Source organism: Macaca nemestrina, chromosome 1, assembly GCF_043159975.1.
Source record: "Macaca nemestrina isolate mMacNem1 chromosome 1, mMacNem.hap1, whole genome shotgun sequence".
NCBI classification, from domain to species: Eukaryota; Metazoa; Chordata; class Mammalia; order Primates; family Cercopithecidae; genus Macaca; species Macaca nemestrina.
In genome coordinates this window covers 52,092,000-52,115,512 of record NC_092125.1, presented here as the reverse complement: position 1 = coordinate 52,115,512, position 23,513 = coordinate 52,092,000, and the positions used below count along the sequence as shown (strand labels likewise).

General features: G+C 35.0%; 1 pseudogene; it reads right to left on the bottom strand.

The window, feature by feature from the left end:
- Positions 1-17,827: 17,827 nt before the first annotated feature.
- On the bottom strand, positions 17,828-20,803 carry LOC105484643 (putative elongation factor 1-alpha-like 3; annotated as a pseudogene).
- Positions 20,804-23,513: the final 2,710 nt, after the last annotated feature.

Sequence of the window (23,513 nt, the reverse complement as noted above, 5' to 3'; positions counted from 1 at the left end):
TCAAGAGATTAAAAACTACTTAACATTTGATTATGTCAGCACTCTTTTATTGTTCTTGTTGCTCAGCATCCCACGCCCCTCACACACCAATACACACATGTATCTTATTCAGTGATAATTTGGGACTGACAGTGAATGGAAAGAAGCAAGCAAAACAGCAAGTCCAGTCATATTTGTAAATCCATTCATAGATCAAATATTAACTTGTTTTTTGCAGCTAAATCTTTAAATTGACAAGCTACTGTAATACTGAAAAGTGGCAGTGCTGTGATTTGCTTTACTGATTCTTTCATTCAGCAGTGTTTCAGTTGTGTCAACTAAAGAATAAATTACAGTTTCTCAACTATTTTGTTGCTTCTTTAACCAATGACAACTTAACTCTGTGAGATGCCTTTCTGGCTCCTTCATTTCTAGTTGAAAATATGTAACAAACAGTTACTGGGGTTTTAAAATTTATTTTAATTTTTTATTTCTGTAAGTTATTGGGGAGCAGGTGATGTTTAGTTAAATGAGTAAGTCCTTTAGTGGTGATTTGTGAGAGTGTGGTGCACCCATTCCCGGAGTAGTATACACTGATCCCTACTGTAGTCTTTTATCCCTCACCCCCTTCCCACCCTTTTCCCCAAAGTTCCCAAAGTCCATTGTGTCATTCTTATGCCTTCGCATCCTCATAGATTAGTTCCAACTTATGAGTGAGAATATATGATGTTTTGTTTTCCAAGCCTGAGTTACTTCACTTAGAATAATATTCTCCATTCTCATCCAGGTGGCTGTGAATGCCATTAATTATTCCTTTATTATGGCTGAGTAGTATTCCATTGTGTGCATATATATATACACACACACAATATATATATACACACATACTATATATATACACTCTATATATATACACTATATATACACACTATGTGTGTGTGTGTATATATATCATATCTCACAGTGTCTTTATCCACTCATTGATTGATGGGCATTAGGGTTGGTTCCAGATGTTTGCAATTGTGAATTGTGCTGCTATTAACACGTGTGTGCAAGTATCTTTTTTGTATAATGCCTTATTTTCCTCTGAGTAGACACCCAGAAGTGGGATTGCTGGATCAAATGGTAGTTCTACTTTTAGTTGTTTAAGAAATCTCCACACTGTTTTCCATAGTGGTTGTACTAGTTTGCATTCCCACCAGCAGTGTAGAAGTGTTCCCTGTTCCATGCCGACACCTACTATTTTTTTTTTATTATTATGGCCATTCTTGCAGGAGCAAGAGGAGCAAGGTCTTATCTCATTGTGGTTTTGATTTGCATTTCCCTGATCAATAGTGATGTTGAGCATTTTTTCATGTTTGTTGGCCATTTGTATATCTTCTTCTACTTGTTGTTGTTGTTGCTGTTGTTGTTGTTGTTTTGAGATGGAGTCTTGCTCTGTCGCCAGGCTGGAGTGCAGTGGTGCTACCTCGGTTCACTGCAACCTCCACTTCCTGGTTCAAGCGATTTTCCTGCCTCAGTCTCCTGAGTAGCTGGGACTACAGGTGTGTGTCACCACGCCTGGCTAATTTTTTTTATTTTTAGTAGAAACAGGGTTTCACCATGTTGGGCAGACTGGTCTCAATCTCTTGACCTCATGATCTGCCTGCCTTGGCCTCCCAAAGTGCTGGGATTAGAGGCATGAGCCTCTGCGCCCAGTCTGTATATCTTCTTTTGAAAATTTTCTATCCATGTCCTTAGCTCATTTTTTGATGTGATTCTTTGTTTTTTTCTTGTTGATATGTTTGAGTTCATTGTATATTCTGGATATTAGTCCTTTGTCAGGTGTATAGATTGTAAGGATTTTTTCCCACTCTTTGAGTTGTCTGTTTACTCTGCTTACTGTTCCTTTTGCTGTGTGAAAGCTCTTACATGTATTTAAGTCCCAGCAATTTATCTCTGTTTTTATTGCCTTTGCTTATGGTTTTTTCTGTCACGAAATCCTTGCCTAAGCCAACGTCAAGAAGGGTTTTTCCAATGTTACCTTCTAGAATATTTATAGCTTCAGGTCTTAGGTTTAAGTTTTTAATCCATCTTGAGTTGGCATTTTTATAAGGTGGGAGATGAGGATTGAGTTTCATTCTCCTACATGTGGGTAGCCAATTATCCCAGCACCATTGTTGAAATGGGTGTCATTTACCCACTTTATGTTTTTGTTTGCATTGTCAAAGATCAGTTTGTTGTAAGTATTTGGGTTTATTTCTGGGTTATCTATTCTGTTCCATTGGTCTTCGTGACTATTTTTATACTACTACCATGCTGTCTGGGTTACTGTGGCCTTGTAGTATAGTTTGAAATCAGGTAATGTGATGCCTCCAGATTTGTTCTTTTGCCTTAGTCTTGCTTTGACTATGAGAGTTCTTTTTTGATTCCATATGAATTTTAGAAGTGTTTTTTTCCTAATTCTGTGAAGAATGATGGTGGTATGTTGATGGGAAAGAAAAAGCATTTGACGAAATCTAGCATCCCTTTATGATTAAAACTCTCAGCAAAATAGGCATTCAAGAGACATACCTCACTTTAATAAAAGCCATCTATGACAAACCCACAGCCAATATAATACTGAATGGGGAAAAGTTGAAGGCATTCCATCTGAGAACTGGAACAAGACAAGGATGCCCACTCTCACCACTCCTCTTCAACATAGTGCTGGAAGTTCTAGCCAGAGTAATCAGACAAGAGAAAGAGAGGGCATCCAAATAGGTAAAAAGGAAGTCAAACCGTCACTGTTTGTGATTATATGATCATTTACCTAGAAAACCCTAATACTCCTCCAGAAAGCTGCTAGAACTGAAAAAAGAATTCAGCAAAGTTTCTGGATACAAAAATTAATGTACACCAATCAGTAGCTCTTCTATACACAAATAGTGACCAAGCTGATAATCAAGTCAAGAACTCAACCCCTTTACAATAGCTGCAAAATATATATATAACAAGAAGAAACTACTTAGGAATATACCTAACCAAGGAGGTGAAAGACCTCTACAAGGAAAACTACAAAACACTGCTGAAAGAAATCATAGATGACACAAACAAATAGATATACATTCCATGCTTATAGATGGGTAGCATCAATATTGTGAAAATGACCATATTGCCAAAAGCAATCTACAAATTCAACACAATGCTCAACAAAATTGTTGGTTATTTCAGAGCGTATCACATCTACATTTATCGTTTTTCTTTTTTTAAATTTTTAAATACTGAATGATTGGACTTGATGTGACACTGAAACTTAACTAGCACCATATATTAGTTGATTGCGTTCTGTTGTATAAGAAACAATCATGGAAATTATTAATATTTACAATGACAAGAGAAGCTATCTTTTTTTTTTTTTTTTCTGGAGATGGAGTCTTGTTCTGTTGCACAGTCTGGAGTGCAATGGCAAGATCTTGGCTCACTGCAAGTTCCATCTCCCGGGTTCACGCCATTCTCCTGCCTCAGCCTCCCGAGTAGCTGGGACTACAGGTGCTCGCCACCACGTCCAGCTAATTTTTTGTATTTTTAGTAGAGATGGGTTTCACCGTGTTAGCCAGGGTGTTCTCGATTTCCTGACCTCGTGATCTGCCCGCCTCAGCCTCCCACAGTGCTGGGATTACAGGCGTGAGCCACCGTGCCCTGCTGAGAAGCTATCTTTTTAATAATTTTGTTTCTATTGGGAGTTTTTCAGCATTTTCCTTCCATACATCAGAATTCTGTGTTATATCAGTTCATCTTTTTTCTAGCATTTTTAGATGTAAGTGGTACAGCTATATGTTGAGAAAGTATTTTTTCTAGTATTTTATTAAGCTAATAATTCATCCTTAATTATATGTATTTTATAAATGAATTTTATTTTTGAATAAATCATTACTAACGTAACAAATTTTAGACAAGATTTTTGACATTTTTTAAAAAGTATAAAAAGTGCTATGATGAACAAGACAGTAAGATAATTTTTAGAATTACAAAAAAATAACTTGTTGGATAAAAATGACTTTACAAGGATTGCAACAGGTATAATTGGATAGATAACTGATTACATAGATAGATGATAGATAGGTAGGTAGGTAGGTAGATAGATAGATAGATAGATAGATAGATAGATAGATAGATAGATCATAGTTGACATACTGATGACAAACTGAGTTAGTCTTTGAAAAATCACATAGTTATACTATAAATGTACTAACTTAAATGTTTCAGAAAACCCAAGTGCATACAAGCATAAATTCAGGCACCTTCTGGAAAACTCCACATGGGAGTATAAATTGGAAAGTTAAGAGTGAAAGGAGCATATAAGAGATTACTATTGCTGTGAAAATATTTTGACATTGCAAATCCTCTGAAAGGATCTTTGAGACCCCACTGGCTCCGAGGCAACATTCCCAGAATTGCCTTAGGTGAAAAAAAAAAAAAAAGAATAAGAATATCCTGTTTTTAAAGGGACTATTGCGGAGTGCTCTTGAGTGATATGTTTTCCAGGACACGAGGACTGGGCAAAGAGGGAATGAAAAGTACTAAGGATTCAAATGAAGCATATCCAAACATGGGGAACATTGAGAGTGGGCAGAGTTGTCCTGAACTGAAAGAAGGAGGTTATGACTTTGTACCTCCATATCAGCTAATCATGAGCTATGTATGCACTGCCCAATCCAAAGGACACAAACTTGATTGAGGCAGTTCCCTGCGTCTGAGGCTTATGAGTCATGAACAGTCAGTATTCCCATAATTGGGAATAATGGGGACGGTATGTGTTTGTGTGCGTGTGTGTGTGTGAGAGAGAGACACACACACACACACAAAAACACACAGACACAGAGAAGAGTGATCATATGCTAAGCAGATATAGCACAGTTCCATACTAGAAAGGCAAGAAATTAAAGATATTTAGTTTAATAGGGAAAAATGTCAAAAGCATGTGAGAACTACTAAAGACAAATATTAAAGTTTAATGAGAAAAAGTATCATACTGACTTAGCTTTCCATGTACATATCTTTAGTCAACTGACCTATTTTAAGACCCACTTCCCTCTCCTGACTCTCATTTTGCCACCAAATTTCAACAATGAAGACTCAAGATACATTGTGTAGATTAATTTTTGTTTCTGTTTTTGTTTTTTCCCTCATTGCTGCCCCCTCATTAGCATATTGCAGGCTATGAATGGCTTTGTTTCATTCATTATCATCCTCTCAATCTCTTTTTTCTAGGAATTTATTAAAATCATTCATTTTCTGAAGAATCCTTTATTTCTCTTCCAACTAATGGGGTCATTTCATTTTGTGGCTTTTTTGCTGTTATTACATGGGTTTTAAAAAATGAAGCAAATGTGTATACTTAAGTTATCATATTGATAAATCATCAATTGAGTTGCATTTAAATTTCATGTTTCCCTAAATATTGTAAATTGCAAAAAGGATAATTAAGAATTTTAGATGAACTCTGTATGCACAATACTTCAATATGGTTTTTAGAAATAGTATATGTTTGTAGGTCTTAAAAGAAATTATTAACTAATTATAAGTTTCTAATATGTGTATGACACCTGCTTAGGACATGAAATCCTAATCTCTCCTCTCCCTGCAAAGAAGGCAGGACATCTTCCAAAAACAGAGAGATAGCAATGATCAGATTATATATATCAGATTATATATATATATAATATATGATATATAAATAGATGTTTATGTAATTTATAATTCATTAATTAGGAAGACAGAGATAATTTTGAGATATTTTAAGCATTAATTAGGAAGACAGAGATAATTTTGAGATATTTTAAGCATTAATTAGGAAGACAGAGATAATTTTGAGATATTTTAAGCAAGACAGAATCAGAATAGATGAGAGGAGCCAACCCTTGGAGGAGTAAATTATAGATTAGGAAAATGATGAAAGTTTTATAAGAGGACAAAACGAAATGGAACAATAGAAGGAAAACCATTGTTGTCGGGCAAATATACCTTTAGCAGATGGAAAGTTATTTCTCTTCAATTATTAAAATGCTTTCAGTTGAGTGGGATCAATTGAGAAAATTGAACAGTTTGAAAGGAAGGGAGAGTGGTATCTGGAAGTATGGTTCAGGGAAAAATCTTTCTTTTCATGTATCCATTTTACTATATTACAAATAAAATCATATTTCTAATTATTTCCACATGAGATTCTTATTAAATTATCTATTTCATGTCATTTTCATTTCTTAGAATGAGCTTATAAGCATTATTTCTATAAATTATCAATTAACATATCAAATAAAACCTGTCTACCCTTATAAGATGCCATATCTGAACACTTCCTAAAAGAGAATCTTGGACACCATCTACCTTGCTTCTGTTTGCCATCAACAGGTTTTGCGGACATGTGACATGTGTTGCATCTCCTCATCCCTGAGTTTAGCATCAGAGAAGCCATATCATGCATATATCTTTCTTATTTAAAATATTCAACTGTTAACTTTCAAAAATGAAATTCTGTATTTAAATGAAAATGATATTTGTAGAATGAAATAAACTAAAAAAAAATACCTTTTAACAGAAGTTGAGAGAACAGATATTTTCTTCAAAAGGAAATTCCACAGAAAACTTTTCTGTCTGGCAACAATTAAAAAGAAAGATAAAGAGGAAACAAAGAGAATTATATATATTTGGAAAGAAGAAAGAATAACAGTACTAAAATAATGCAATGTCGAAGTCACACAAATAATTAAGGTAGACAGCATACAATATGAAAAGATTGTTAATTATTTTCTGGACAAAATATAAAATTCAAAAAAAATTAGTGGTTTCACAATTTTAGAAATAATCTGCTTTATCAAAAGGAATAACTATCACAATTATTGAATTATAGGCAATGTTTTAATGGCTTTAACATAGTTGACATAATTAATAGCAAACAGGACTTGAGTTCTTGAAATATGTTTTCAATAATTATATGCACACATATAATTTGTTCAGATATCATTATCAGTTACAGACAATTTCATTGTATTTTGAAGACATATCCACTATGGTGCTTTGGATCATCAGCTGGGATGGTTGCAGGAAGGGTACAGCAGGGACTATTGACTTGAGTGTCTGTATGTAGCCCACCAATATGGCAGTCTCAGGGCTCCAAGAGGAAGTATTCCCAGAGAAAGTATTCCAGCAAGAACTGTAGAAGCTGAATAATGAAGCTTTGTCATATATACTCTTCAGCATCCACATTATTTGCTGGAATACCACAGTCAACACCGCCTGTCCTCAGCCATCCCAGTAGGAGCCAAACATGTAAGTAAAACAAGCCACCTGGAATTGAATTGCCCAGCTACAAGTATTTTAGCCAGCTGTTACAGCTGAGGTCCCAAATATTGTGAAGGTGACAAGATCTGTCTTCACTGTCCCATTTCTGAATCTGTAACTCAGAGATACCATAAGAATAATAAAATGGTTTAGACCATTCAATTTTATACTGGCTTGTTATGCAGTGACAGGTACTGCAAACACCAGAAAATAGCAAATTGAGTGACAGTAACCAAAATTTTTTGGCTATATTATTTCAAAATAATATAATATTATCCGACATAGAAGAATATATATATACAACTTAGAATTGTAGGAAATCAATACATTTGCAGATAAATACTTGTAAAAAATTATGAAAGAGTATTCCAAAAACATTATTTGCCCTTTTAAAGTAAAATAAAAACACTATAAGCCTTCTCTTAACTCTGTAGCAGTGTTTGTTTAAACATATTAAAAAATATTTCAGTCAATCACTTGAAAAATGGTTGGTCTATAAAGTCACATGAAACTATTCTGTTTCACAATTTGCTTTTTATTCTCCCTGTTGCATTGATTTCGAAAAGCTTGCAGAGGACAGACTTTAGATATAAAGTAAACTGAAGTATTTACTCTTTTGAAAATCTATTTTTTCCCATATAACAATAATTTGAGAGAGGAATTCTGGTCTATTTTTATTATATTATATTACTTTGCATTTTTCTTAAGATATTTTAAGTAGATTACTTTACAAAATTCTAACAGTAATTGCATAAGCAAATCTGATTTGATAAATCAATTACTTAGTATCTGCATTTTGTGAGATCAATTAAAATGTGAGACACTTCTCAAATAAGTCAAAAATTTTCCAATTAGAAATTAAAAACAAGGAAATGGAAGCTGTATGGTGATTATTTCATAATAATTTACAAATAATATTGTTTTAATCAAATTTATTTTATCTTAAAGTATATAGAAAAGGAAATACTGAAAGCATCAGTTCTTTGGGGACAAGTTTCAACTTCAGGATAATTTCTTATAAAGAAGAAAAGCATCTTTCAAGATCTATTCTTACACACCTAAATCTATAAAATGTTTCCAAAAGCAGTTGCTGTCTAGAGTGAACTGAAAATCCAGATTCATTTGCCTTGTCATTGTTCTAATTTTGACAGCCTTAGACATTTGGTTGCTTAAAGCAAAGACTGGCATTGGCAAATGAGAACAGGAAAGTCTGGGTTTGCCAATTCAATGCAGCCATTTAAAAATATTTATATTTCCACATATATAATATTTTTAAAGTTGCAACATGACCTGCATATGGCTTTTATGAAGTAATAATAATATGTAAATGAATATAAGTTCAAAAACCATGCTAGAGAAATATTATAATAAAATATAAGTTACTTTTAAAAAATAATGTTGCAGATGTCAACAATACTTTAACAACTAAAATTAAAATCTAAGTTCTGGCACTTAAAAGAAATCTTGCTACAAATTGGAAAGTTGAAATCTGCATCGAAAAATTATTTGGAAAATAAATATGTAAGTATTGTACACTCATTTTATTGAACTTCTTATTAAAGAAACATGCACAGTGAATTAATAAACGAAGATGGTTCCCTAGAGATGTGTGCATATCATTTTTCCACATATAAATCACTTCCCGTTGTGAGGTTCTAGCTCCACATCAAAGAGCATGGAGAATAGTAAAGTGTAACTGTGGAGGTCACACACAGGGTCACTTTTCCAGATGGTGGTTAAATCACTCTAGTTGTAACTTGCAGTTACTTTATTTTATTCTGAGTTTTGCTTATTTTATTAAAGGAAAGATCATGATAAATTTTTAAAGGATTATCTATAAAATAGATCAAAAACAGAACTGCAGACTGCCTTAGCTAAAGTTTGAAAACTTATAGAATGAAGTTTAACCTGTATAGTTTTTCTGACTCTTATTTCCTCAGTCTCAATTTACTATTTATCAATTATTTCCTGTATTATCTCCCAAAATTACTCACTGATTTTACTTCTTTTCCTAGTTTTCATTTTTAGTATATTTTTCCTGATTATCAGGCATATTATGAAATTAGCTGAGAACATCTTTTGTTGTGACACTAAACAGCCTCATGACCCACTAGAAGAATATTTGATCAAATTTAAGCCTGGAGTTAGGATTTATCGAAGTTCATAGTAAGAAACCTAAAGGGAAGAAAAGTAAAATTAAAAAGGAATTGGTGCAAAACTGTCATCAGCAAGCACATGCTTCTTAATCATTTATTCTTATTATTGCAGCACATTACAATGAACTTTTATTGAGGCATAATTTATACACAATAAAAAAACTACAAATTCATTTGTCATTTTATGAGTTTTGATAAATGTATATATCTGTATTTCTCAATAAAGATATTGAAGATTCCCATCATCCCAAGAATTTCCCTTGTCAACTTTCACAATATTGCATTCTAATGACTGTATGTCTCTTTTGCAAAAGTAGACCAGTAAAACCTCTTTGAGTAAAGGAAACACATCTTGCCAATGATTGTTCCCTAGCATTGAGTATAGAACCTATATCAAAGTAAGATACAAATCCTTCTAAGCAGACTTCGTGACTAACATGAGAGAGACCAAACAAAAGACAGATGGCGTGGAGGAGTACAGAGGTGAATTCTGCAAAAAGGGTATGAGTTGAGAAGGAACATACCATATACCATAAAAATGTCATTAGTTTTAGGTAATATATAATTATAATTAAGCTTTTCTTGCTATAGTCTCTCTAGTAGAATTCTTTATCCCTGGAATAAATGATTGTATTGGGCTTTTATATTAACCAATAACAATGTTCATTGCAATTAGCAGAGAAAAATACATTTCCAAATATATAAAAATGTAATTATTAGTACATGTATTTAGAAAAAAAAATAGTATCCCATGGAATTGAACAGAACAAATAACTTCAAAGTCATTAGAATTTTCTTTTCTCTATATTATCTTCATTCTTTATCTATGTGCTCAAACTCTCATCATAACTCAGTGTGGAGAAGATATGACTAATGGAATTTCAAGGATTATTTTCTGATATCTAGATTACTAAAGACAAAAGTGGCTCCTTTATTCTGACTTAGTTTGAGATACACTGAGGATGTGAATTGATTGGACTGATTTAGTTACAAGTTAATTCTTGTAAATAGGTCAGTAGCTCAGAATTTTTATTAGGAAATCATGGCAGAAATAGGAAAGGATACTTTCAAGCCTACTTATTCAAAAATATGGTTCTTAAAGTTAAATTAGGTTTATTATCATATGAAGTCCCTCAGAAATCTTTCTTTATAAAAGAGAATATAAATTATTTGGGGGAAGATATTCACAGTCATTATTATAACACCAAAGAGTACAATGTCTTTTCTTCAGTGGAAAAAGCACTCTGCACCTGAGGGAACAGAAGAAAGTTACATCAGGACATCCTTGGAATAAAGTGTTCTACAAAAGAATGAGAGTACCTCTAGCAATTCACATGGAATCAAATTATGTAATTGCTGGACCTCAATAATGCAAGCTAATAGGAAATCAGGATAAAACTTTGATCAGACTTGGTGGTCGTCTAGAAAAAAATATTTTGTAACAAAGATGACCTCCATGAGGATAAGCAGATGGTCCAAATTGCATTGAAAGGCACACATAACAAATCCAAGCATGGTACCAGAAATTTTATATAGTGTGGCTTGGAGTCATAGCATTTTAAACTCATCATCTTAGCAACAAAGTGTATTCCTGTTTATTCCCAAAGTCTGAAAGCTGTCAGAGTAATGACCCCGATGATCCTTCCTTTATCTATTGGTGTATGTCCTGTGTAGTCACCTCCCCATTGAACCTGAGTTTCACCATGTGACTTGCTTTGTCCAATAGAACAAAATCAAATGTAATACAAAAATGGATATTAAAAAACTCTTTTTGCATTGAGGCTTATTCCCTAAAAACATTTCCAACAGGTGAAGAAGTCCAGGCTAATAAACTGTAGACATTTTGCTCAGATAACATCTAACATTAATCACCTACTATGCAGGTGTGGCCACCTCAGGCCATCGAGCCTCAAATGAGCCACCACAGGACTGCAGCCATGTGAAAGCCTCTTGTAGAGAGCAACAGTAGAAACATCCAGTTGAGTCCAGCTCAAATTGCTGATTCATAGAATCACGAGACAATAATGTTGTCCGTGTTTTCTGCCACTAAATTTTGGCTTGTGTATGTTATAGGTACATGTGTAATAACAAATGCACATCTGAGATAGAAATGGTACCTTGGTGTGCTGTCATAACAAAAAGTTAGAACATGCGACTTTGCTTTGAAGTCAGCTGGCAGATGGAGGCTGGAAGAAAAGCGAGGAGACTGATATTAGAGAAGAAAAGCAGGGAAGAGACCCAAAGTCTGAGGCTGTGGAATTGCAACAAACTGTTACTGTCTCTGTCAGAGCTGTGGGGAAACCACTGTTGGAGGCTGGGATGGTGAGAACCCGTGTGTGTAAAGGCAGAACAATTGGCCAACACAGTTCCTGCAGTAGGACCTTGGATGACAGTAACTGCACCTAATGACTGGTGTCCCTGATGAAAGATGTTCTGGCAGAAATGCAAAGTCACATGTGGCTTCTTTAAGCTACACAATGACTTATTGGTTTGGAAAATAAAGCTCTTCATCTTCAGTCTCTCAACCTGGCAATGATTTTCAAAACATCTTTATTTGAATATGACTGATATACAAATGCCTGCATATATTTAATGTATATAAATTGATGAGTTTGGACATATGCATAAACTCACACCGTCACCATAACCAAGGTAAAAAAAAAAAATACCACTATCACCCCGAAATGTTCCTTGTGTATGTTTATGGTCAGAACATTTAGCATGAGATACACATACCCTCTTAACAAATTAAGTGCATAATATCATATGTTAACTATAGGCACTGTGTTTTACAGCATATCTCTAGAACTTACAAGTGGTCTCAAGCTAAAGGTCAAAGCAAGGATGTCAGAGTAAGGTCTTTTCTTCAAACCTCAAAAACATTTAAGCATTTAAGGCTATGCCTGATAGAGCTTCCCAGCTTAACAAAATGGTTCCTAAAAAATCACATGATTTTTCACACGTTAAGATGACACTCTTAAAGGACAGAAGTTTGTCATAAACTGAATTATGGATGTGACTTTTGGGGCATAGAATGAATCCCCCCAAATTATTAAAAAACAAAGTTATTTAAATAAACGTCATATTAAAACTCCTTCCAGCTTGGATTCTAAGGGACTGAGGAAATTCAAATTAAATGAGGCCTCTTGGCCCCACTTTTTAAATATATACTGTAGACTGAGAGAGTTGCTTTCCTGAAAATATGAACCATGTCATAAAAAATGAAGGAAGGCCCAAAGGAAGGCCCATAAAAAATGACAGAGAAAGCTGGGCTAAGCAACTATTCCTAGGGATCAAAACTGGGGCCTAATCAGAGACCATTTGCTACCCCTATAACAGAGAGGCCGGCCACATGTCCCTAAATTTTAGGATGTCTCTGGACCAGCTACTACTCTGTCAATCCTATTACTCCTGTTTTGAATGGGAGAGTGCATTAATGTTCTGTTGCTGCACTACACATTCCCACAGACCCATTGTCCTAACACAAAACAATTTATTATCTCACACTCTCTGTGGGTTAGCAGTGTGGGTGCCCACCTCGCTGAGGCCTCTGCTCGGAGTCTCATCAGGCTAAACCCAAGTGTTGGCTGGGGCTGGGGTTTCTTCTGAGACTCAGCTATCTCTTCCATGATCACTGTTTATTGGCACAATTCAGATTCTCATGGTCATAAATGAAAGGCCTCACTCTGAGAGGCAAATTATAATTTCCTGCCACATGGTCTTCTTTACAAATGTAGTTTGCTTCCTTCCAGGCCAGCAGGAGTGCGTCTCTTCAGTGCATCACTGTCATTTAAAAGCCTCACCTGTTTAGGCCAGATCCACTCAGGGCAACATTCCTTTCAGTTAACTAAAAGTTAATTGATGAATAATTTATTCATAAGAGACATAGCTCATCATAGTCATAGATCCCATTTACAAGAAATGAGAGGGGATTATTTAGGACATGTATGTCAGGAGGTGGGAATCTTAGGGGCCATCTTAAAATCCTTCTTACCACAGAGTAAGACCATTTTTGGGGCATATGTGCGCTGGATAACTTGACTTTTTACTTCATGTGTCATTGAATAAAGAGTAGTGTATTATTCATTTTCACACTGCTATAAAGAAACACTTGAGACTGGATAGTTTATGAAGAAAAGAGGTTTCATTGACTCACAGTTCCACGTGGCTGGGGAGGCCTCAGGAAACTTACAGTCATGGCAGAAGGCAAAAGGGAAGCAAGGCATGTCTTACTGAGGTGGAACAGGAGAGAGAGAGAGTGAGGGAGAAAAACTGCCACACACTTTTAAACCATCAGGTCTCATGAGAATTCACTTACTATCATGAGAACAGCATAGGGGAAACCACCCCCATGATCCTGTCACCTCCTACAGGTCCCTCCCCTGACAGGTGGGGATTACAATTCAATGTGAGATTTGGGCAGGGACAGAGTCAAACCATATCAAGTAGTTACCTCAGAAGTGCCTCACCTACATCCAAACTTGATGTACTCACAAAATCATGTATGGTGAGACTGATGCCATGATTAAGTAAAACTTTAGGTATCTTAGAAGGGGTGACTATTTATTCCCCATGAGGAGTTGTTAATTACTGGGTACAGGGGCACGCTGTGCTAGATTGTTGCAGTAATACCTCCACTCAATGCATCCCACTTCTCTGTATCCATGCAATTGTGAAATTTCCTTCCTGTATACACTGGATTTGCCTTGCCTTGACCGATAGAAATCAACAAATGCAATACAGTAAAAAATTGCTTGTGCTTTAGGTTAACAATCAAAGAACTGTAAACTTATGTTTAAGTCTAGATAGCAGATTCATTTCTCATAGTAGTATGGGTTAGAGAATCTGAATCATGTACTTCAATTGCATTATAATATGAAATAAAAATATTATAGCTAATGGGGGATATGTTTCTCATTGTTGGACAAAGACAATAAAAATATGGAAAAAGGAAACTTCTGTGATTAATCTTCATACTATTGGATTGAAAATCGATAATTTGAATATGTAATCTATGGTGCTTAATACATATATTTAAATAGTGTTAAGTGTAATAAACAGGACACAGAAAGACAAATATCACATGTTCTCACTCATATGTGGGAGCTAAACAATTTGATCTCATGGAAGTAGATAGTAGTACTATAGATACCAGAGTCTGGGAAAGTTGTATTGGGGGGAAGTTTAAGGGATGAAATGAGGTAGGCTAATGAGCACAAATGTATAATCAGATAGGAGGAATAAATTCTGATGTTCAATAGCACAGTAGGGTGACTGAAGTTAACAACAATACATTGTACATTTCAAAATAGCTAGAAGAGAGGATTTGAAATATTCACAACACAAAACAATGATAAATGCTGGAAGTGATGAATAGCTTAAATATGCTGACTTGATCATTACACAGTCTCTGCATGTATCAAAATATTACCTATACCCCATAAATATGAACAAACAGTATGTGTCAATAAAACATTTAAAAATGTGTAATTACGTGTCTACTGAGATGGTCTAGAGGAATAGGCATTCCAGTAGTAAAGAAAATAAGAATACCAGATCTGGGTTTCTAAATATTATTCTCTTCTTATAGGAAACAAAGCCTCTTGGAGAAATTGCTGTTCCAAGGGTGTAGAGCATGGATGGTAAAAGATTAGCATGAAATACCTTGCTATGGCAAAAAACGAGAAAGTACTCAAAAATCGATTGGGACAGGACAAAAATGTATAGGACTCTGCTTGAGTTGTCATTAATAGTTACAAAAATATAGTTAGATACAATGAATAAGATCTAGTATTTGATAGGGCAACAGCGTGACTACACTGAACAGTAATTTGTAGTGCACTTTAAAATAACTGAGAGGGAATGTTTGTAACACTAAGAAATTATGAACGCTTGAGTTGATGAATATCCCATTTATCATGATGTGATTATTACACAGTGTATGGCTATCAAAATATCTCATGTTTCCCATAAAATATATACCTACTGTGTACCCATAAACATTAAAAACTAAAAGAAAGGAATGAAAAAAAGAAATGACAAGATAGCTATTCTATTCACATTTTATGGTGAAGACATCAACCCATTTAATAGACAGAACACTTCATATAAAATATTAACTAGAAAAAAATAAAGTATCAACAATATGATTTAATCTTAACATTTTAAAAAGCAAACACTGGGACACTGTAGACTCTAACAAATATTTGTTTTCAGCAGGTTTGTGAAATAAATTTTAGTCATACTAACAATCAATTAAAGGAAGTTCGCTATTTCTTCCAAATGGAATCTAAATGTGAATACATCTTTTGCCTTCATATTATTTCAATATTTGATCTTAATATAATAGTAGCAAAATCTCGTATAGTTCTATTTAAAGGCCGTCATACAAAAATCATTTAATCCCAACATCAACACTATCAACTGATACTATTATTTCCTTATCTGTAAAGATGAAGAAACTGAGACACAGTAATTTTTGCAAATTATGCAGCTAGATAATGACAGCACCGGGAACGGAGTGAAGGCTATCTCATCCTTGATTTTAGGCTCTTAACTATTCTGTTGTTTGGCTTTTAGTAATTGTGGTAATTATGTAATAACATCTTCAAAAAACTACTCATCAACAGCTGCATTTCCCCTAAAAACCCTGGATAAGGAGTTATCTGTACCTTTGAAAACGTAAGAGTATCAGAATCCTCATTCATTTATCAGGACCTAATTTGCTTCTGTAACTACTATGCATTTTGGAAATCCATTAAAGTTAATCTCGCTCATCCAAAAAAATGAAAAATGACCTACTAATAAGCAAAGGTGACTTGTGTTTTTCATACACTGCAAAAATTATTATTAACTGAATTTTGTAATGTTCCAAATCTGATGCAAAGGATGTACTCATTAAATTGAATCATTAACTTATAAACTTTACAGTGACAATACTTATAAACTAATTGTTTAAAACAGCCTAAATGATATTTAATTATATGTTCTTCCATCGAATTTGAAAACTTCTGGAGATATTTTAAAGCAGAATACAGTTTAATTTTCTCTAAAATGAACAAATATGGCTTTAAAATTATCAACATAATTATTCTGCCACTATCTTTTAAATATACCAAATAATCTGAAAATATATTTCTTAATTTTGAAATTTGCATCATTGAAATTAAAATGACAAAAATAAAGACAATGTATATTTATATACATGTATATATAATATATATACACAGTATATAACTATCAATGTAAGTTGAAACAATCACAAACCAATGAATATCAACCAACTAAAGCATCTTTATTTGGGAAGCTTTTTAACCTAGGCACTAACACAAAGATTCACAACATTCTTACATGCTTTCAAATTTATTCCTTTATGAAATAATTTTCTTCTGAAAATGTTATCAGGGGACTCAAACTCATACATACCTTAGAAGAAAGAAGTATCAAAGGTGATAGGGGGTTTTATTGACAGGAAAAAAGAAGATACATTTTTCTTTTCACAACACACTTATCTTCAGCATGTACTCCAGAAACATTAATTATATAAATTGTAATATATATATTTATAATATATAAATTTTATAAATCTAATTATGGTTAAAACTGTATGAAAAAGATAATACTTATAAAATCCCAATATGACAGTTATTGATATAAATTTTTAAAATAAAATAAGCACAATTCATCAAGACAAAATAAAAATATATGAAAAAAAGGTACATAAAGTTTTAAATAGCAAAAAATACATGGAACTGAAGAAACCCATGGAGGTGTGAACAAACATTTTAACATAAAATATTCACATTCATTGTAAAAAAAGTTAAATATTAAAAACATTCAAATTACAAAATTAAAAATATTTTTATGAAAAACCCTAATAAGTATTTATTTTATTTAATCATTAGATTTTTTTTTTTTCTCATTAAACATTTTTAGTGGGTCTCAAAATTCTGTGACAGATTTTTGGTCAAGTTGTTTCCATTAAAAAGTATGTGAATTGCTGGCCGGGTGCAGTGGTTCACACCTGTAATCCCAGCACGGTGGGAGGCCAAGGCGGGCAGATCACGAAGTCAGGAGATTGAGACCATCTTGGATAACACGGTGAAACACCGTCTCTACTAAAAATACAAAAAATTAGCCCGGCGTGGTGGTGGGCACCTGTAATCCCAGCTACTCGGGAGGCTGAGGCAGGAGAATGGCATGAACCCGGGAGGCAGAGGTTGCAGTGAGTCAAGATTGCACCACTGTACTCCAGCCTGGGCAACAGAGTGAGACTCTATCTCAAAATAAATAAATAAGTAAATAAATAAATAAATATATAAGTATGTGTATACCTATGGAACAAACCTGCACTTTTCTGCACATGTATCCCAGAAGTTAAAGTATAATTTAAAAAAAAAAGAGAGAAAAAAATACCGATTTTAAAAACTAATAACTTAAAACTGCCACATGAAAAAAGAGAATCAAAGTGGTCCACAAAACTTTTTCCTTTCCTTCTGAAGATTTTACAATGCATTGTTATCATTAACCAGTCTTCTACTATTAAACTTAAATGGTCAATTCAAACAAACAGCCCTGAGACCATTCGTCCACCACTGATTAAAACCAGGATGGCTGGTATTAGGGTTAATACTCATTTAGCCTTCTGAGCCTTCTGGGCAGACTAGGTGACTTTGCCATCTCCAGCAGCCTTCTTGTCCACTCCTTTGATGAAACTCAAGAACAACTGTCTGTCTCATATTATGAACAGCAAAGCCACCCAGAGGTGGATAGTCTGAGAAACTCTCAACACAAATGTGCTTGCCAGGAACCATATCAATGATGGCAGCATCACCAGACTTCGAGAATTTAGGACCATCTTCCACCATTTTACCAGAACGGCGATCAATCTTTTCCTTCAGCTCAGCAACCTTGCGTGCAATGTGAACCATGTGGCTATCCAGTACAGGGGCACAGCCAGCGCTGATTTGGCCTGGATGGTTCAGGATAATCACCTGAGCAGTGAAGTCAGCTGCTTCAATTGTTGGGTCGTTTTTGCTGTCACCAGCAACACTGCCACAACAAACATCCTTGACAGACACATTGTTGACATTGAAGTCCATGTTGTCCCCAGGAAGAGCTTCACTCAAAGCTTCGTGGTGCATTTTGACAGATTTTACTTCAGTTGTAATGTTGACTGGAGCAAAGGTGAACACCACACCAGGTTTGAGAACACATCTCCACTTGGCCAACAGGAACAGTACCGATACCACCAATTTTGTAGACATCCTGGGGAGGCAGGCACAAGGGCTTGTTAGTTGGATGATTTGGTGGTAGGATGCAGTCCAGAGCTTCAAGCAACGTGGCTCCACTGACATTGCCATCCTTATGGGTGACCTTCCATCCCTTAAACCAAGGTATGCTAGCAGTTGGCTCCAACATGTTGTCACCATTCCAACCAGAAATTGGCAGAAATGCTATTGTGTCGGGGTTGTAGCCAATTTTCTTAATGTAGGTGCTGAATTGATTGCCTCATATCTCTTCTAGCTGTAGGGTGGCTTAGTGGAATCAGTTTTGTTAACACCAACAATTAGTTGTTTCACCCCCAGTGTGTAAGCCAGAAGGGCATGCTCTCAGGTCTGCCCATTCCTGGAGATGCCAGCTTCAAATTCACCAACACCAGCAGCAACAATCAGGACAGCAGAGTCAGCCTGAGATGTCCCTGTAATCATGTTTTTGATGAAGTCTCTGTGTCCTGGGGCATCAATCATAGTCATGTAGCACTTACATGTCTCAAATTTCTACAAGGAGATATCAATGGTGATACCACGTTCACACTCAGCTTTCAGTTTATGCAAGACCCAGGCATACTTGAAGGAGCCGTTTCCCATCTCAGCAACCTCCTTCTCAAATGTTTCAATGATTCTTTTGTTGTTGCCACCGCATTTGTAGATCAGATGGCCAGTAGTGGTAAACTTGCCCAAATCTATATGTCCAGTGACAACAATGTTGATATGAGTCTTTTCCTTTCCCATTTTGGCTTTTAAGGGTAGTGTTCATGACACCTCTGCTCTGGCAGCAAACCCATTGCGGAAAAGAGGGACAATTATTTTTTAGTACCTAGGTATGCTGAACACTGAAGTAGGAATGAGACCCTATAAAGTGGTGAGCTAAAGAGACATGCTCCCTACAATCAAATAATTTATATTTTAATGTACATATTAAGAATGTGAACAGCTGAATAAATATATAATGAACATTATAATAAACATGTGAAGGTAAAGACACTATTCAATAGTGTCTATACAATGACATTCTAAAATAGTTTCTATTCTCTACTATACAATAGAGAGTTGTGGGGTTTGTGTTGGGTTCCTGTGGCTTCCTCCTGTGATTTCTGCTGGATCCTCTCCTCTTCCAGACCAACCTTTCATGGTAGAGTGCTTTAAAACTCAGTCCCACAAATTATTCTCATCACTACTATGTTCTAATACTGTGATTTGCCTGGAATCGATAATGCTTCCATCATTGGTATAATCCTATTACTTCTAATGTCACATATATCTTGCTGAATTCAAATTTTTATCTCATTCTAGTATTTCCCCAAGCTGTAGGCTCATATATCTTTTCACTAAGTATTCATGTCCAAAACGGAAATCTTGATATCCCATCCCCATCATACACCATCCCCAAATTCTTTATTTCATTATTTGTTTATCTTAATCACACAATTGCTCAGGATAAAGATCTTGGAAGCATCCTAACTGCTCTTTTTTATAATGCAACAGAATATCCAGTCATCTACCTTTAGAGTATAGGCCAGGTCTAATCACTTGTCAACAATTCCACTGTTCCTATCTTAATCCAAGCCACCATTGTCACTTTTCTGACTATGTAGTAGCCACCATATTGGTCTCCCTTTTTACATTTTACAGTGTCTTTCCCCTACAATCTATTATAAATACAACAATCTAAGTAATCATTTCAAAATGCAGATTGGTGGTGACTCTTCAATGTCTGCAATCTTTACACTTCATGTAAAATCATAAATCTTTACTGTGTTCCAAAATGCCATACATATTCTGGCCATAATCTGCTGTCCTTCTGGATGGCTGTGATCCAGGCACACTGGCACCCTGCTCTTGACACGGAGCAGATATTGCTTCTATAGAACTCTACATTAATTCCCTCTAGAGAGAGGTTCGTATATTTGTAATTCCGTCAGCAAGAGTAGGTTCCATATATAGGCGTTCACCAGAGACTTATTATTGGTAATAGTGCATGACACACATCCTTTTTGAATCAGTTTCTATGTTTCCATAATGTGAAATTTACAAAATTTTCATTTCCTTCTGTAATAAGATACTATCTTCCCAAAGAAAATAATTGATTCTGACTTCTTTCTGAAAGTTTATTATTTTTCTAAAATGTCATACAATCTTTTCTAAATTTGTATCAGATTCTAAGAACCTATTATTGGGAAATGCTTTGACTACAAAAAAAGTTTAAAGGAAATTGCTTTATGAAAATAGTCATCTAGATTAGTAATACATTGTTAGTTTGTGTATACTCAATAAGGAAAAAACAATCATCTTTACATCCATATTATTCTCCAAGTTTCAGAAAGGTAATCCAGTTGCTGAGAATTCAACAGCCCCTATAATATTAAATAGAAATGTTCATGCAATTACTGACTTTATGGTTCTTACTTTATTCCTGAGGGAAAGTCAATAAAAGAATAAAGGAAATATACTTCTATTGGTTTTAATATGAACATTTTGTTTAATTGCTAATATTGTTTAAACATACATCTCTTTCTTCTTAAAGCACTGTTATTCACATCCTCCTCTTGATCAAATAAGGAATTAATTCCATTGAATTATCTTAAATATGTTAATCAGGAAACAATAAATTAAATTATTGTCCCTTTAGAGTCTCTGGCATTCTCTCACATATATCTTCTTCTATTGTCCATATCCACTTTCTTCTACGATAATATGTTTCAGCAAAAATACTCATAGCCATCGTTCTCCTTGATGTGGAGCAGATTTTTCCATGTTAGTAAGTGAATGATTATTAGCCTTGGTTCTACTTTTGCCCTACATCAGTTTTCCACAGGTGTTCAGCTAGGCACTTGCTGCCTAATATATTCTTCTCTCCAAACCAATGAGATACCATCTGGAAGCAACAACAACAAAAATTCAATTTTCTAAATTGAAGTTCTGTAGGAATTAGAGATAATGGTTTTTAATTCCTCACCTGACCAATATTAATCACTCATAATTTCTATGTAATATAGCAATCCTTTTTCATTCCTATATATCTTGTGAACTAAATGTTTTATCCATCAAAGCATACTGCAGAAACAAAGAAGCTAAAAGAGAAAAAGGAGAAAGAAAGAGAAAAAAAAGATCTGCAGACAGTAAGGGAAGAAAAGAGGAATGGAGCCACAAAGAAACAGAAGAGCTCCTGGTTTGTTACCGCTGGTCCAATGTTTGGAAACTGGCTGGTGCTCTAATTGTATCTCACTGTTTCTCTTTATTTTGGAACAAATTACTAGAATGAGTAGCCCAGTATCTGACAATTTGGCCTCTATTAGTGACACTGAAGTATTTACCTCTTCCTCAAATTACTAATAAAATCTAAATAACCTCTGCTCCCACCTGCTTAAATTTTACATCTACAATATCTGGAGATGAGCCAAATTCATTTGCTATAACCCTATTCATCTTGGACTCTAATTACCAGGCACTTCCCTCAGAAGCCTAAGCTCAAACTCCATCTCCCACAGTTCCTATTAGTGTGTGAAGAGACCCTGACTTGTATCTCCTGCCCCTATTTTAAATTGTATCTCTTTAATTCCACATTAGCATAAAACCTGCACATTCTATCACAATCTACCCTCAGAGCAATGGAGCAAAAGATAACATTAAACTTTCAAACACAGCAAGTCTGCTTATGCCATTGTAAGGGTTTTGATTTGGAAGGACTGGGATCCTGAGACATGAACTTGAGAAACTGGGGTAGATGCACTTGAAAATCTTGAAAACCTAGACTTGTTTCTCTCACAGGATCTTCAGAAGCAGCCCACTCCTCTGCCTCTCAAGACAACATGCCTCCCCCAGCATAAGTCTCTGTTCCCCCTCATGGCCAGAAGATCAACAAATAGGTTTGTTCATAACCTAACTTCATAAATAAATTGCTATGCTACCTGAAGGAGGAATGGTACTATATCATTAAAGATCTGTAGGACTAAGCCACATGCACTTGTAGGAGCTGGGAGAGAACAGATCTCGTAAGAGCTAGAACAAGAGGGGCAGAACATAAAATTTGGTGAATTTTATACACATGGAAGCGATCTCCTGTGATAAGAAAATAAACATCCTGATAAGGATGCCAGAAGATAGCATCATTATGCTGCTAGCAAATCCCTGTGAAGCTTAGAGGAGGTAATGATCCACTAAGTAAACAGAAATAATAGAACTATTGTGGCAAGTTGAAGAAATATTAAAAAAAAAACTTACAAAACTGAACATGTTTTAGTGGATGCCATGTAACATCAAGAACCTACCAAGTGACAAATCGTAGTTGGTAGGAGACACCCAGGTGAGAAAGGTACTGAGAAGTGGAGGATGTTGCCTGCAGGCAACTTGGAAGGAGACACTATTACAGAGGTGACCATCCAGATAGCAAAGGGCATGACATAAAGGAGGCAATAATGATAGTACTTAACGATTAGAAGCAAGCTGTCCGCAACTTTTGCAATGAATAGCAAGATCTTAGTTACAGGCAAGTGACTAACCTTTAGAGTTACAGGCAAGTGACTAACCTTTAGATATCCAGGGATGGTAAGTGTAATATGGCTTCCATAGAGACAAGATAAGAAATTAACAAAGGGTTTGCTTAATCTATATAAAGGAAAAGACTGTACAGTTGATAGACACTTCAATTTAAAGTCAGAAGCTTTATGCCAATTCAGATCTGAGTTTTCATATCTTAAATTGATTGACTCAAAAGATGACTAGGTCCCCAGAGAAAAGGATCTACAAAGTTATGGTAAACAAACACTGAGATGATTCCCTCCATCCTTCCCCCAGGGGA